At 42.0% G+C, this 17,461-nt stretch overlaps 1 protein-coding gene across 9 annotated transcripts in view; it reads left to right on the plus strand.

The window, feature by feature from the left end:
• The window catches only part of LOC125465342 (ras-specific guanine nucleotide-releasing factor RalGPS1-like), a 713,999-nt gene that overhangs the window by 121,016 nt on the left and 575,522 nt on the right, over positions 1–17,461 (plus strand). Inside the window, exon 1 of one of the 9 annotated variants that reach the window (XM_048558696.2) lies at positions 11,339–11,356. The exons of the other annotated variants lie outside the window; for them this stretch is intronic. The gene's annotated coding sequence lies outside the window, so the exon portion shown is untranslated. Of the gene's footprint in view, positions 1–11,338; positions 11,357–17,461 lie in introns of those variants that run through there. 9 annotated transcript variants of the gene reach the window in all.

Here is a 17,461-nt window from a genome sequence, read left to right on the forward strand (position 1 = left end):
GAGGCAGAGACAGGTTGGACTGGTTTTGGGACGCAGTGGGTGGAGGGGAAGAGCTGGGCTGGTTGTGTGGGGTGGTGGGGGGAGGGGACGAACTGGGCTGGTTTTGGGATGCGGTGGGGGAAGGGGAGATTTTGAAGCTGGTGAAGTACACATTGTTACGTGGAACAGTCCCTCTTCCGCACCTACACAGGCCCCAAACCCCACCTCTTCCTCCGTTACATTGATGACTGTATCGGCGCCACCTCTTGCTCCCCAGAGGAGCTCGAACAGTTCATCCACTTCACCAACAACTTCCACCTCAACCTTCAGTTCACCTGGGCCATCTCCAGCACATCCCTCACCTTCCTGGACCCCTCAGTCTCCATCTCAGGCAACCAGTTTGTAACTGATGTCCATTTCAAGACCACCGACTCCCACAGCTACCTAGAATACACCTCCTCCCACCCACCCTCCTGCAAAAATTCCGTTCCCAATTCCTCTGCCTCCGCCGCATCTGCTCCCACGATGAGGCATTCCACTCCCGCACATCCCAGATGTCCAAGTTCTTCAAGGAACGCAACTTTCCCCCCACAGTGGTCGAGAATGCCCTTGACCGCGTCTCCCGTATTTCCCGCAACACATCCCTCACACCCCGCCCCCGCCACAACCGCCCAAAGAGGATCCCCCTTGTTCTCGCACACCACCCCACCAACCTCCGGATACAACGCATCATCCTCCGATGCTTCCGCCATCTACAGTCTGACCCCACCACCCAAGACATTTTTCCATCCCCACCCTTGTCTGCTTTCCGGAGAGACCACTCTCTCCGTGACTCCCTTGTTCGCTCCACTCTGCCCTCCAACCCCACCACACCCGGCACCTTCCCCTGCAACCGCAGGAAATGCTACACTTGCCCCCACACCACCTCCCTCACCCCTATCCCAGGCCCCAAGATGACTTTCCATATTAAGCAGAGGTTCACCTGCACATCTGCCAATGTGGTATACTGCATCCATTGTACCCGGTGTGGCTTCCTCTACATTGGGGAAACCAAGCGGAGGCTTGGGGACCGCTTTGCAGAACACCTCCGCTCGGTTCGCAATAAACAACTGCACCTCCCAGTCGCAAACCATTTCCACTCTCCCTCCCATTCTTTAGATGACATGTCCATCATGGGCCTCCTGCAGTGCCACAATGATGCCACCCGAAGGTTGCAGGAACAGCAACTCATATTCTGCTTGGGAACACTGCAGCCCAATGGTATCAATGTGGACTTCACCAGTTTCAAAATCTCCTCTTCCCCCACCGCATCCCAAAACCAGCCCAGTTCGTCCCCTCCCCCCACCACACCACACAGCCAGCCCAGCTCTTCCCCTCCACCCACTGCATCCCAAAACCAGTCCAACCCGTCTCTGCCTCCCTAACCTGTTCTTCTTCTCACCCATCCCTTCCTCCCACCCCAAGCCGCACCTCCATCTCCTACCTACTAACCTCATCCCACCTCCTTGACCTGTCCGTCTTCCCTGGACTGACCTATCCCCTCCCTACCTCCCCACCTAAACTCTCCTCTCCACCTATCTTCTTTTCTCTCCATCTTTGGTCCGCCTCCCCCTCTCTCCCTATTTATCCCAGAACCCTCACCCCATCCCCCTCTCTGATGGAGGGTCTAGGCCCGAAATGTCAGCTTTTGTGCTCCTGGGATGCTGCTGGGCCTGCTGTGTTCATCCAGCTTCACACTTTATTATCTTGGATTCTCCAGCATCTGCATTTCCCATTATCACAGAGAAATGAATAGTTTCTCTCTGACCTTGTGAACTGCAAAGGTGGCTCACCGTAACCTTTACCAGAGACCATGCTAAACAAATGCTGACCTCACCACCAATCCTCACGTCCTGTGGAGGAATGAAATGAAACAAATTTAATGAGAATTTCAGTGGTTGACTTTATCTAGTTTTAATCATTGCTTTAAGCCACAAGTGTGTAAAGTTATCCTTTAATATACCCAGATAAGTGTGTTTCAATACGTGCTAATGAAAATACAGTGTTGAATACTTTCTTGAGCAATAACTATTCAAGATTTGATCTTTACATTTGTTTTGGGGTTTTAAAAAAATAACCACTGGTTTGAATTCAGATGTTGTCTCGTCATAAATTGCAATGGAAGCATTGAACAGCCCTCCAAAATGTGATTTTTTTTTTGTTAGGGATCTATCTATTGTTCAGTAATAACAAATGTTCAGATCACAGTTTAAAAAACCTAGCTAAACCTGATTGAACAAGATAAGTTATGGCATGCCCAGCAGCTGTGTGAGTGGGATGGGGAAAAACGGCAAGATCATGTTGATTTCATGGATTGCTAAGTCAACGAAGTGTGTTGCAGTATAGCTCAGCCTGTAGTGGAGGAGAGAATGACAGACTGTGACTTGAGGATTTCTGTGTTGGTGCTGAGTCCTGATGTTGTAGTCAGTTTCAGATGTCTAATAACAGCTGATGTGGAAAACACACACTAACCTGCTTGCAGGCACGACACAGCGTGGACTTGCAGACCCTATTTTGTATTGTTCTATGTCAGGTGGTTTGTTAAATTGGCTGCAAGTAGACATGACGTTCTTGAATTAATATTAAGAAAATATATTGTCATATTCACGTCCTGTTTTCCCAGCACTTACTTTCTGCTTTTTGATTTCAGTTTCAGAACACCCATTGCATGATCTTTCTCATACATTTCATCAGAAATTAACCTATATTGTAGTACTGAGGTAGAATTTTTTTTTTAAATCCCAAATTGAATTTCTGACTGGATCAGAAACCCTGAAAAAAAGGGAACTTTTCTTTAAAGCTTGAATATGTGCCACATTGAAGCATATAACCGTAATACAAATGATTCCTTAACAAAAGTATCAGGGAATTGCTCTGCCCTATATGTTGTATCTTGTTGGAAACACCTTTTGAGCATGTTCCTCGCCACTTGCAAAACCTTCACCCTTGATCATGCCTGTACTTCTCTAGTTGTTCCTGAGATGAAATGAAGCAAATGCACTGATCCTAAATATAGTCACTGCTGTCCCTTGCTGGTTGGTTTAATATCAAACAGAAGCTCAGTATGAGCTTCTTTTCCATGTCCTGTGACTATGAATGAATAAATGTTTGTTTATCTGCCAAGACTGGCAGTTAGGTTAACTGTGGGAGTACTTATTTTCTTCCTGTACTGTGAGGGTTGTCTTATGAGTGCCAGCCTTAGCTGATGGGATTGAGCCTGCAGCTGTGAGTTAGACAGCTGTAGGTTCAAGAACCATCCCCCCCACCCCAGGAGTTCCTTAATAACATGTATCCTATTGCCAGCAATGCCAGTGCAGTTTATCTGTTCAATTATCTCGTTGCAGCTTATGGGATCCTGCTGTGTGCAAATTAGCTGCTGATTTGCCTGCAGAGTCGGTGCACTTTTGAGAAGAATTTGTTACTGCGAAATATTGGCTGGGGATATGAAAAGTGCTTCTATCGATGCTAGATTTTGTTTTAGTGAAATGGTCACTATTAATTATACTATCTGGATATAACACTTCAATGGGGTCTTCCCTGACAGCTGCCTGGAGATCTTTTTGAGGGAAGTCCACAGAGCCGCACTCTGATTAGGCAGTAATCAGGTCACCAGTGGGCTTTGGTCTGGATTGAAGACCCGGTGGAGGGGGCAGGCAGGAGAAAATCCTGTTATTGAGTGTTGCCAGCCAATCAAAACCCCACCCACCCAGAGGATTCTGGTGACTAATGTGGGTGAGGGATACATTTTTGCACAGTGGGCAATGCAGAGGGAAGGGGTGGGCCCTCTCTTCGATCCATCCGGCCACATCTCCGGTTCCTTAGCTTGATTGCCTTTGCTTGAGGGACACACCAGTTAATAACCAGTTGTCCCTCAACCCATGGTGACAAGTGGCCTGCACAGTTTGACCATACGCAACAGGCTGCCTACAGCTGGCTTCATTCCAGTGATGGTAGGATTGGGCCCCTTAAGTGGTCTTTAACTGGGGGTGAGGGGCAGAATCATTGGCCGTGAATCTTCCTGGCCAGATCTGTGGAAGATGAGAATGCATGGCATTCAGCTACAATGCCTGGATCTAAATGCATTCTCCTCTCCAAGTTCACCAGCTTCAAGAGTAGAAGATTCTACGCTAAGGGTTGCTCTAAGGTTGCTGCGATTTAAATAAACGTTTGATTATATCTCCCATCTGCTTTAAGTTGTTTATTGGAAAGGTTATAGACGTGAGCAGAAATGTCTGGTTTCACAGAGTCTGAGGTGAATATTCATGTCTCTAATTTGCCTATGGCAGCGATCCCAATTCCAGGACTGTGATGAGGTAGAGAAGATGATGGCTGTGTTCAGGACAAATTTTTATGGTTGCGAATTCAATCAGAGAATCAAGGTTTCCTGGACATGTTCCAGGGCTAGCTCAGAGTATCTGAAGAGACTTGTGTGTTTGCAATTAGTCTGTTGTCTGGAGAATGAGGAGAAAGATTTTTAATAATCAATTTTACTGCTATTAAAAATCCTGCTCCGTTTTGAAATCAGGTTTCAATCTTCGATGAGAAAGCACACATTTTGTTGAAGGTTAGAGCAATGTCAATGGGAAGAACATTTATTCTATATGAGAGGACAGTGCTGAATGGTTGGCAAGTTTACTCTAATTGGTAGAGGTTTTGGCACTGCTTAGAAAATGACTGACATTTAACTGCTAAACTTCCTTTAAATTTAAGGAATCGCCTCGTGACACAACTATTGCATTCATTCTTTTTGGGTTCCATGAGGAACATATGTGATTGCGTGACCCCTCATTTCCACTTCACCTAAACAGTTGTGAACTGGTGGAATTCTCTGCCACAGAAAGTTGAGGCCAGAACATTGAATATTTTCAAGAAGGAGTTAGATATAATTTCTTAAGGCGAAATGGATCAAATGGTATGCAGAGACAGTGGGAACAATATACTGAATTGAATGTTTCAACCATGATCATATTTGATAGCAGAACAGGCTTGAGGGGCTGAATGGCCTACTCCACCTCCTATTTTATGTGTTTCTATGTTTACTCCTTACTAGGTAATATGTTTGGTATACTTCAGTTTGCAGCTGAGTATCAGAATTTCCTCAAGCATCTTAATGCATTCTGTCCTGTGCTCAAATTCTCCTCTTAAAATGGAGAAATTAACTAATCATCTTTTCCTTGATGTGCCATTGAGAAATTTGACCATGGATTCTCTACTACAGTCTGCAAAACACCTATCTCCACTGGTCAGCATACACACTGGGATTCCCGCAGCTATACACGCTGTCACACTGTACGATTGGCAACTTCATAAAAAGCCCTGAGCCATTTATTTACCCTGCAGACTTGAAGCTGAAATAGGGAATTTAAGTTATCCTGGGTGGTGAAGACTACTCTAATCAGATCATTTCTAACTGTCCAGGATGCAAACACATGAGCCTAAGGCAACTGCTTTCAGTCCTGAGAATTGACCAGTCCACCTTTAATTACTCTGGAAGGTCAAAGTACCTCTCATACTTCAGCAAAAGCTGAAGCTAAATGTCCTGACCTCTGGGGCAGAAGGCCATGTTCAAGTCCTAACTGGTCCAGAGTTTTGTCATAATACATCTGAACAGGTTAATTAAAACAATCTTCTGCAGCCAAAAGTTGATGCAATTCTATGGTGGGCGTTATTTGTCAATTAATGTTGAGTGCGAAGAATTATGTTCTGTACCTGATAAAGATTGTCACCTGAGCTTGCAGTGTGCACTTAGTGGAATCAATTGATTAATACACAGGCTCCTGCAATCTGCAGATAGGAAGTACGCACGTTGTGCTCCTTTCCACTTAACAAAATCAGGCGATAGCCATTCTCTGATTAATTCTTCAGGGCAATATGACAAATTCTAATTTATCTGCCTGACTGAAATGTAAACAAAGTTTGGCAGTTAACTGCCAGCCACCATCTAGCCGATGCGGCAGGATGGCACAGTGGCTTAGAGGTTTGCATTGCTACCTCACAGTGCTAGGGAACTGGGTTCGATTCCAACCTCTGTGCGGAGTTTGCACATTCTCCCTGTGTCTGTGTGGGTTTCCTCTGGGTGCTCTGGTTTCCTCCCGCAGTCCAAAGATGTGCAGGTCAGGGGGATTGGCCGTGGTACATTTGCTCATCATGTCCAGGCATGCTTAGGTCAAGGGAATCAGCCATGGGAAATACAGGACTGGGGTGGGGTGGAGAGGGGACGCTTTTACTCTGTAGAGTTCTTTGATTAATCTCAATTGGAGTTTCAGATTAGAATGATGACCATTCTCTCAGTGGACAAAACGTTTGGGCTGGCCACGTAGAGGGCATATTTAAAATGTTTGCTTTAAAAATCTGGGCTCTTGCAGATTTGTAATGGTTGCATTGCATCTGGTTTCCCTATAATCTCCACAACCTATCATTGCTCAAAGGTTCTCTTCCCTAAGCAACAGAATATCAAAATGAAAAATTGCTTATGCTCATGACATCTGCAATTTCAGTAACTGTGGTGATTATCTTGAAGTTGTCACACATTAATTGAAATAAAAGCAATCAATTAAGGTGCAGTACGATTGTGCTGACACTTGTATCAATGAAGTGAAAGAATCCATGTACTTTTTGAGATTGTAGTTTAACACTAAAAATGTAACTATCACATTATCTATCCAATGGACATTTGCACTTTTTCAGGTTAGCTTTAACTTGGGCATCTGCAAGTTTAAGTCACTGCCTTTGGGAGGGTTCAGCCAGGTTTATGTACACTTTATGTAGCTGGCCTTTCTTTGATTTGTTTGTTACTTGGTCTCATGTCCTGGGACAATGTAGGACATTTCCCACGGTTTGTACAGTAGCATAAAGCAACACAGCATAGACTTTTCCTTCATAAAACCCTCCGGGCTCTCAACTGTTCACTTGTAGGTTTTTTCAGCTCATCAACAAGCACTAACGAAGACTCACTTCCTAGATTTTAATAACAAATTCTGCTGCTTGGCAACTGTGTTGGCTAGGGTAACCAGGTTTGTTTATACGTACCTGTGGTTGGCGTGGAATGGCTTGGCTTATTTGCATTGCGGTACAGCAAATTGAAGACTGTTATGTTTGTTTACTGGCTCTAATGTGAATGCTGTTCCTTTCGTAGAACACCAGGGTTGCTTTTTATATATATATATTCAGAAACCTTGTGGCTTGGTCACATTTGTGAAGTTTCACATTCATGTAAAAGTAAGATGAGAGGGGTGTATGCATGAAAGTGTTTAGTGCCATTTCCAGTTTGGGACTGTAGTGGTGCACATTAGGCCACGTAATAAGTAGGGGACGCAAGCCAGGAAACTGTCACACTGAGTTATTTAAGAGTGCCTCCCATTCGTAACAAGCATCGCAGCCCCAGGACTTGCAGGGTGTGCCAGGCACAGGCTCATTTTCCAGAACTTAATCCTGCTTCAACATCTGTTTTGTTTACAGCCAGTGTTCAAAGATGGCCGATTTTGTTTTGCTGGTTTCTTGTTAGGTTTCAGATTATCAAGAGTGCTAACGTATTTGCTTCTTTCTAATTGAACGTGGGGAGACTTTGTTGTGTCCCTAGTAAAGTACAGATGTATTAGTTGCTGGCTTGTTTTGCATAATACTGGATTCTCCTGTACACAATAGAAACAGCAGGTCTGATTGTCTAATGACATCAATGTTCATTTTCCGCCCAACAATTTTGCTGAGCCCCTATCCACCCATTGGAATTCTGCGGATAATGAGAGGTCAAATGCTTGGGTTCTCCTGTAGGATAGTAATTGTCTGATGGTCATGGTTTAGATACAATTCTGTCAGAATAAAATGTCATTCAGCATGCTACGATTTTTCTGCTGGTTTCGTCTTGTTGCCTAGGAAGTGAAATGAATGAAGCATATTTTCTGTAGAATTGACTAAAGCAGGTAACAGGAGATAACAGAAAAATAATAAGATGTGAGGTAAAGCTCGTAAGAGAATACATAAAATGGGCAAGTGGATGTATGAAATCTGAATTGTGTGTAGGATTGACAAGGGAAAAGAAAAATTCTAATAAACAAAGAATTGATTTTGAGATATACTATAGCATACCCAAGCAGGGAGGCAAAGGGGCTTTGAGATTTCAATCCTGAATCATAAGAGCAATGCTGCAGGGTTTTGCTGATGATCCTGTGATAGGCTCGTGCCTTGAAATATATGACCTGTGTTAGCGCAGCCAGATTCTGAATCATTTTGTTCTATCTTTTTGGATGAAACTAGCATCAGGGTGGACAGTGACAGAAGTGGGACAACAGCACTGGAAACAATTTAATTCAACGGGATTTTGAGCACATACTACAATACAACAATTCTGTTTGGATTTGTTTAGCACCAACAAAATAGAACGCTCTGTATACACCAGTAAATGATGTGTTTCTTTGATCTTCAAGGTGTCAGTTGTGATCACTGTAGCTAGAACTCTCATGTTCTCTCTTTCTCTTGCTGTCTGCTAACTAGAAAGCACCTCGGCTGGAGTAGGTGCTTGCAAAGAGCTTATTAACTCCCTTGTATTTAACGGTACAAACTTACTCTTGCATCATTGCCAAACTCTAATTTTAGAAAAAGTTCCTGCTTTGGGACAAACTCTATGTTGAACACAGGAGTGGATCTCAAAACAGAATCACAGCAAGTTTGTCAGCTCCTGTTGCTTTGCCACAGGGATGTGTAATTGTGGAAATTTACTGAATAGGAATGGGTGGCATTTACCTACAAGCACTGCATAAGATCTTCACTCCTTGCTCAAGCATTTGAGATGCCTAAGCTTCCCAAGTAATCTGAGGCAGATTGACAATCTTTCAGGCTCAGCCATGGGTTTGCAGGATATACAGTGAGAAACAATCTGAGGGTGGCTGCATTTTTCATTTTTTTATGGGCATCTCTAATTGCCCAAATAACAGTTGAGAATCCGTCCCATTGCTGTGGATCTGGAGTCACGTGTAGGCCAGACCAGTTGAGGATAACAGATTTTCTTCCCCAAAAGACACCAGTGAACCAATTTTTTTTTTAGTAGCAATGACATTATCCCACTGCAAACTTTTGTGGCATCAGCATTTAAAGAACCTTATATGGTGAAGAAATGTCTTGCGAAGTTAGCCTGATTGGTAATCTTAGAGGCCACAACACTATAGGAATCCCAAAGTATATCCTGGCCAGCAAAGAAATAGACAGTCGTAGAGAGCCCCTGTCTGTCCTCAACTAGGACATTATAGTTCAACTAGGACATTGTAGAACAAGATGTCATTGCTTTTCTTGAAATGCTGAATCATAGAAACCAACCTTGAATTTATTAAATGGGGGAGCAGACTTGAGAGGCTGAATTGCCTACTCAAGCTTCTAGTTATGTTCTTAAATCAAATGGCCTTAATTGAATTATTTTACATTTTGAAACAATGCAATACCACAAGAATATGAGAATTAGGAGCAGGAGCAGACCATATTGCCCCTTGAGCCTGTACCACTGTTTAAACCAATCATAACCTATCTTCTGCTGGAATGCTACTTTCTCACCTATTCCCTTGGTCCTCATTTCCTCGAGATTCAAAAATGGATTCACCCCAAAGGTGCTCAATGATGGAGTGTCCATTGCTGTCTGAGTGAGACAATTTTAAAGATTTAAATCAAGAAAGGATATGTAAACGTTGGAGATCTGAAATAAAATTCCTTTCCATTCAAAGACTTATCATGTTGGACTTGAGATGTTAACTCCGTTTCTCTCTTCACAGATGCTGCCAGACCTGCTGCATTTTCCTACCACTTCCTGTTTCTGTTCCAAAGTTTCAGAAACCTCTGAAAGAAGTGTTGTTTCCTCATCTCAGACCAATGGTCTGATCCTGAGACTGTACATGTTCTAGGATTCCCAGCCGGAAGAAACCACCTCCAGGTGTTTACACTTGAGCTATCTCTGGAATCTTGCATGTTTCAAAGATTCTCATTCATTTAAAGTCTAGCGAATACAGACTCAATTTATCAAAACAACCCCCAAAGAACTGTAGATGCTAGATATCAGAAATAAAAACCAAAATTACTGGAAAAGCTCAGCAGATTTGGCAGCATCTGTAGAGAGAAAGCAGGATGAACACTTTGGGTCTAATGACCCCGATCAGAACTGATTCAGGCTCAACTTCCTCAGCTATTCATAGGGCCATCATCTTGTTTGCAGTACTGCCCCTGTAGTCTCGCCAAAGACCTGTGCAACTCTAAACAATACAATAATACCTCTTCAAATTGTCATTCCTACCGAGGAGATTTTTAAACTGATCAAAAAAGCTGGTTGGGAGTTGTGGTCGTGTACAATCAGAAACAAAAAAATTGGCCTAGAATATTTTTGATGCTGGCCATATATGGTAATATAACTAATCAACGTTTCACTGAATGCAACTTGATCTATCGTTACAGAAGACAGATTTTAATGCAAGACCCATTCAGCTGTTAGGGGGAAAAGAATCCCTTTGGCACGCCATATATCTCAGCTGTTACCATAATCCCTGTTTTGCAGTGAAATGGGACACTAACTGTGATACTAGGGATCTCTGAAGGTGGTGAGGCAGGAAGACCATGATTATTTTCACCAGACTATTAATCCAGAGACCCAGACAATGTTCTGGGAACCTTGGTTCAAACCCTGCCAAGACAGATGGTTGAATTTGAATTCAATAAAAATCTGGAAATAAGACTGTAATGATGACCTGTATTCATTGTCGAAAAAACCCATCTGGTTCTCTAATGTCCTTTTGCGAAGGAAACCACCATCCTTACCTGGTCTGGCGTAAATGTAACTCTGGACCCACAGCAATGTGGTTGGCTTATAACTGCCCTCTGAGCAATTAGGGATGGGCGATTTAAATGCTGGTGCGGCCAGTGACACCTATATCCTGTAAATGAATTTAAAAAGATTGTGAAGACTATTTGAAAAGTGATCAACAACTGTAGATTGTAAATTTCCTGATAATACATCAGTGCAGGCCCCTGCAGTTTGTGTACCTTGTGTTAGATAAAGGACCTGAGATTACTGTGAATGAAACTTTCAGGGCTATTGTGATGTCATCATTACAGAACAATGCTGCCATTTGATTCAGAGAATACCTATTTTTCCAAAACAAATTGTAAATGGAATGAGAGTATTTATACAGCAGAGATTGAAATATAGATTAATCGAGGAACATCAGAAAACTGTGACATTCAGCATTGTTCATTTCCAAAGTTGTGAGAAACATAACTGTGTATTTGTTTAGTCTCTGGCTGTGACAGTTCCTCATCTTTGTCTCAACCATACAGATGTCAAAGCAAAACTAAAAGAGGGATATGGGTAAGTGCAGTAGTTTCTATTCTAAGATAAAATGTTGAAAAAGCTTCCTGGTACTAAAATCGCCTTGCACCCAAACCTTTACTGTTGATCCATTCTTCTTTAACATGACTATTTTGTTACAAGAACATAACATGCTGTGTCAGGGGCCCAAGATAATCTTCCTGTCATGTTCCTATTTCTGTGCATCTAGCCTTTCCTCATTCAGTTCAATTCTCTGTCATCAGCTTTTCTCTTGATAGCAAGATTTTTCCCAAATTCTGTAAACTCTGGGCCAATTGCAAAACATCCTGAACAAAAACAAAGTTGAAGAAGTTCAGCAGGTCTGGCAGCATCGGTGAAGGAAAAGCAGAGTTAACGTTTCGGGTCTGGTGACCCTTCCTTAGAACAGTGTTAACGCTGTTTTTCCTTCACAGATGCAGCCAGACCTGCTGAGCTTCGCCAGCAACTTTGTTTTTGTTCCTGATTTACAGCATCTGCAGTTCTTTCAGTTGCAAAGAATCCTGGCCTTGAATGAGCTGTACATTTTCTGGTCAGACTTTGAAAATGCTTTTCAGTCACGGCACTGTTTTCCAAAGTGGAAGTGTGAAAATATGCTTTCTTAAAAAGAAAAATCCTGCTCTGGATTTATTCAATCTACTACAGAACTCTCGTTGCCAGTGTAGCATCGTGGAACCATTTAATCCTGAAGAGGCCCTATGTATTATCCCCATTATCTCTGTATACCCGAATGAGATGTTATCCCCGAATGAGAGGTTGGATAGTAGCTGACATGAATAGAATGGTATCCAATTGTAAGTTGCTATCTTCAGGGAAGAAAGGAAATTTGCGAGGAATAGGATGATGTGAAATGGTATATTTTGTTCGTAATATTCATGGTTTTTATGAAAATAGTGAACAGCAGAACTCTTTCTTCATTTTAACAAAAACCCCATCATTTCAGTTCCAGAAACACTGTTTAATGTTTTCCATTCAGAAGGTCTGCTATCCTCAGTGGACAATACTACTTCATCTTATCCCAACTGTTTAAAACATATTAATACCCCATTAGGTATTTCATTTCCTCCAGCTATATCTACTTTTATAAATACCAACATGTCTTGCCACAAATATTTGTCCAGCTCCTCGAAACTGATACAAAGCTGCTAACTTAATGCTGTGGGTCTGATTATTCACCAGTCTAAGAGATTAGAAAAGTTGCAGATAAGCAGACTCAGCAAGTATGCCCTGTATATTTCTCTAGTTAGCTATATTCTGTAATCTCTCATGTATTTGTGTGTTACCCTATCTCCTCCAGCCTCAGATACCTGCACTCACCCTCTTCTGGCACCTTGCATATTCCTGATTTTAATTATGACAATGTGGTGGCTTTGCCTTCGCTTTTTGAAACCTTAAACTCTAGACTCTGCTTCATAAGCCTTTGCAAATCTCTGCCTCCCTTTTTTTCCTTTTAAGCTTCTCCCTGAAACCTACCTCTGTGACCAAACTTTAGGTCATATCCTCTTAGGTGGCTTGTTATTGAAATTTATTTGACAGTGCTTCTGTGAATCAATTTGGAATGACTTTCTCCATTTGAAGGTGCTACATAAATGCCATTGTTGTGTGTATATACCCGTATCTTTGGAAAGTGGCTCTTAATTGGGATAACTAAAATACTTACTTTGATTGCTTCAGTGTGATTTCAGCTTCACAATATCCTAAGACTACAACTTCAGCTAAACTGGCCGTCATCTGAGATGGTTGCATGATAGTAAGTCAATGGGCCAGCAATCCTAATGTTCACGCTAATGCTTTGGTGACATGGGTTCAAACCCAACAATGGCAGCTCATTGTAGATTTATTCATTGTCTTTAAATTCAATATAAAACTAGCCACCATCATAAACTGGTGACCATGACAACTATCATTGTTGCACAAACTCATCTGTTCACTAATGACCAATAGGGAAGGAGATCTGTTATTCTTCCCTCTGGCTGACATGTGACTCAAGACACAGCAATGTGGTTGACTTTTAACTTCCCTCTCAAAGTCAGCCATTCTGTTCAAGGACAACGAGAAATGTGCAACAAAAGGAAGAATTAAAATTAAATGAAGGCTCTCTGACAGCCACCTGAAGCTAACATCAGAATCAAATGGTTACTGATGTATTGAGTGTGATTCTTGTGTGACCCATTGAAACCCAAAGGCAGGTTGAGGGAGTCAGTACAAAATAAACAATATGAAAATAATAAAAGGTCGTACGATAAACTGAGAAATAGTTTCTATACCTCTTGCCAACTTTCACCCTTTGTCACTTTTGCTAGAATATGGCTGCACAGACACTAGGCACATTGTCACTCTTCCTGTGGTAACTTCGAGAGAGAAAGCCACCATCTATCTGTTCAGTTGCTACACACGTTCACCACATGCAAGGCAAGCTTCATTCATGAATATTTCAGTTTTTGAATAGGATATATTTTCATCATTACATTTAGAACATATTTTTGAAGCATTTGCAAGTTGTTATGAAGCTTCTGATACTTTGGGGTTTTTTTTAGATGGGGCATCCCTGTGATTAGAGGTCTTTGGCATGCTCACTGTATAATGAGAGACAAACCCACCCCAACAAGCAGACTGAATGTCCAGCTGAACAAGCATGATTTACTGTTGGGAACAAAATAATAGGGTGGGATAGTCATTTTTAGACCTTGACTTTGGACGTGGAATGAGGAGGCAATGTGATTCATATCAAAGCTGAAGCCTTGGGTACGCACCTCTTTTTTAAGGGAGAAGCAGTAATCAGCATGATTTGAAAGACAAGTCTGCAAAGAGAATAGCTGAAACTAACTGCTGTACACCTTTTACTGCTGATAGTGAGATTAGCAGGCTCTGTACAGAATTAGAATTGGATGTTTGAGCGAGTTTTGAGCTGAGGGGTCACCATTCATTGAATACCCGATGTATTTGTGGAAAAGGTTACCCTCTATCAACTTGCCCCCAAGACCGTTTGGCTCTTAAGCCATAACTATTCATATACTATATTCAAATTTGACCCTCGCTTTTCTGAGATCGCAGTCCAAACATTTTAGAACCAATGGGTAACCCTACAGAAGTTCATTATCTCAGTTCAGTGTAAATATGTAATTTGTATTGAAAATATAGTACTGGTAAATTGTTAAACATCAGATAATTCAATTGAATTCTTCGGCATTGGTTTTACTTTGTTGCAATGGAATAATCTCTCTTTCTGGGTTTAACCAATGAATGCAAAGTCAATTCCTCATACACATTGTGTTTCTAAAAGTCAATCCTGTGACATTTGCCCTAACAAAAATTGGTCTCAAAAATTGGTTTTTATGTGAGTGTATATATAGTAAATGTGGTGAACAACCATAACAGGATAAGAAACTGCGCAGGAAACTGTTTTTAACCAGCTGCAACAACAGAGCTACTCCCAATACTATTTTTTATTTTTTAAAATTAGTTGTCTCTGCAGAAAACAATATTTCTGCTCACTGTGTATTTTTTTTGTCAGATTTTAGCAACTTGAAAAATGTCCAAGCCAGCAAGCTTTGTCTGGATGATTCACAACTTTGTATTTCCCTCCCAGACTAGGCGCAGCACGGTGGCTCAGTGGTTAGCACTAACTGCCTCACAGCGCCAGACATCCAGGTTTGATTTCGGCCTCGGTGACTAACTGTGTGGAGTTTGCATGTTCTCCCTGTGTTTGTGTGGGTTTCCTCTCTCAGCCCAAAAGTGGGCATGTTAGGTGGATTGGTGTTGCTAAGTTACCCCTAGTGTCAAGGGATGCCCAGGCTAGATGGATCAGCCATGGAAAATGCTGGCTTACAGGGATAGGGTAGAAAGGGTGGTTCGAGATTGGATGTTCTTCGGAGGATTGGTGTGGGCTTAACGGACTGACGCGCTGTTTCCACACTGTAGGGATTCTATTCTTTGAATAGCCAAGGTGAAATTGTATTGATTTCATAGTGCATTTAGCAATGCAATGTTCACTCTGAACTTACGCCAGGGATATGTGTGTGCGTGTGCGGAACTGCTACTTGCTGATGAATTCTTCCTTTTCTTGAAAACTAGCCACAGGGACTTTTGTAGCACAGGGTGCAGGGATGCATTTTCACTCAGCACCTCCATTATAGCCCGTGATGCATATTGCTAATGTATTGATATACTACAGAACAGATTAAGTTGCATTAATCCAATCCCAGTGTCTGCTACTTCTTGTGGATCTTGGATTGCTCTCAAACACATGTTCATGCTGTTCAGTATCTATATCTAACCTGAGGTCCATCTGGCAGAAGCTTTGAATGATCATCCTGCATTCTATGAACCTCTTTCCCTTGACTGACTGAACAGAAATTTCTCCGGCCTGTCTGGGGGAAAAGAAATTTAAATATTGCTGCAACAAAGTTGTATGCCTTCAAGGAATTAGCTCAAATGTAAATCATATATCTTTTAGCCATGTTCCGTTTATCAATATCGGTATCTAAAATTGCCTGGATCTCTGATTTTCATTCTCAATAGTCCACTTATTTGGACTTGCTAATTTTTGCTGGATGTTCAGTTTGCTTGACGAGCAGAGCACTGTCGTGTGCCTGCTGACGCAGACGAGGAAAATAAAACAGTAAGGAAATCTCAGTAGTACTGGAAAGTGAGCATGCCTGCTATTTGGACCTCCATTTTCAATAATACAGGTTGCATTTGACTAAAATGTCTTATTGGTGTGTTTCACTGGTTTTTCCTACTTGGGGAAACTACAAGGGTGCCTCATGTAAAAAAAACCATTAGAAGGTTTAAAAATAAAAAGTTAAACTTTTGTAAGCATGTTATAAATGTTGCTGTTGAAATATATCCCATTCACACCTGAAAAGCCCATTGATAAACATTGTTACTGAGGCAGAGTGAAAAACAGGATAATGTGACAACAATCAATCAATATCTCACAACGCATTGTACACTCTGTGTGCTGTTTTCCTGGGAGGTAGTTGCCCAGCCCACAGCAGTTATATGAACACCACAGTCAAATTTGGATTCTCTTTAGGATAATCATTTTGATGACACATGTATCAGTACTTGTGTTTTTACCAAAGGTTCCTCACCGAGAGGTTCTATTTTGTTGCTAATTTTAAATATTCACTGAGTTTTGCAAGTGTCTACATAATTGCTCAACAACTAAGTCTTTTCGAGTTACAGAGATAATGGGAACTGCAGATGCTGGAGAATCCAAGATAATAAAGTGTGAAGCTGGATGAACACAGCAGGCCAAGCAGCATCTCAGGAGCACAAAAGCTGACGTTTCAGGCCTAGACCCTCTCTGATGAAGGGTCTAGGCCAGAAACGTCAGCTTCTGTGCTCCTGAGATGCTGCTTGGCCTGCTGCGTTCATCCAGCTTCACACTTTATTATCCTTTAGAGTTACACTTCCCTTTGCAGGCGTAAGCTTTGCATGAGTGTCTTGTTTTGACAAAGGAAGGAGAGCATTAGATTTTCAACTTTGCCACCTTAAACTGTTTCAATAAAGTCCAAAAGAACTGCAGATGCTGTATATCAGGAACAAAAACAAAGTTGCTGGAAAAGCTCAGCAGGTCTGGCAGCATCTGTGGAGCAGAAAACAGTTGACGTTTCGGTTCCAGTGACCCTTCACCCAGACCCGAAACATTAACTCTGTTTTCTCCTCCACAGATGTTGCCAGAACTGCTGAGCTTTTCCAGCAACTTTGCTTTTGTTCCTTTTAAACTCTTTCAACACCACCTGTTCAATGTAAACAGTGTGTTGCATCAGTGTTGTTTTGTGCTGCTATTTTTGTGTAGCTATGCATTTAAATTTGAATTTGTTCAGTCACAGTCTGTTTTCAGAAAGAGGTCCTCAGTGCCTGTGAGGAATCTGGCTCTTACTGTTTGTATTTAACTCCAGATGGGTTGTTACTTATGTGTGACGTTGGATCAGGTAGAACAGTGCTCAGTCCTTTGGATCTCTCGGGCACTTTATAAACTTTAGAAAGCTGTAAATTTCATCACACAGAGAGCTCAGGTTTCCCAGAACGTTTAAAATTTAATTACTGGGCAAAGCCATATGTTCTTAAAATCATCTGGAAAACTGCTCTTGCTCTCGC

The sequence above is a fragment of the Stegostoma tigrinum genome, chromosome 29, assembly GCF_030684315.1.
Source record: "Stegostoma tigrinum isolate sSteTig4 chromosome 29, sSteTig4.hap1, whole genome shotgun sequence".
NCBI lineage: Eukaryota > Metazoa > Chordata > Chondrichthyes > Orectolobiformes > Stegostomatidae > Stegostoma > Stegostoma tigrinum.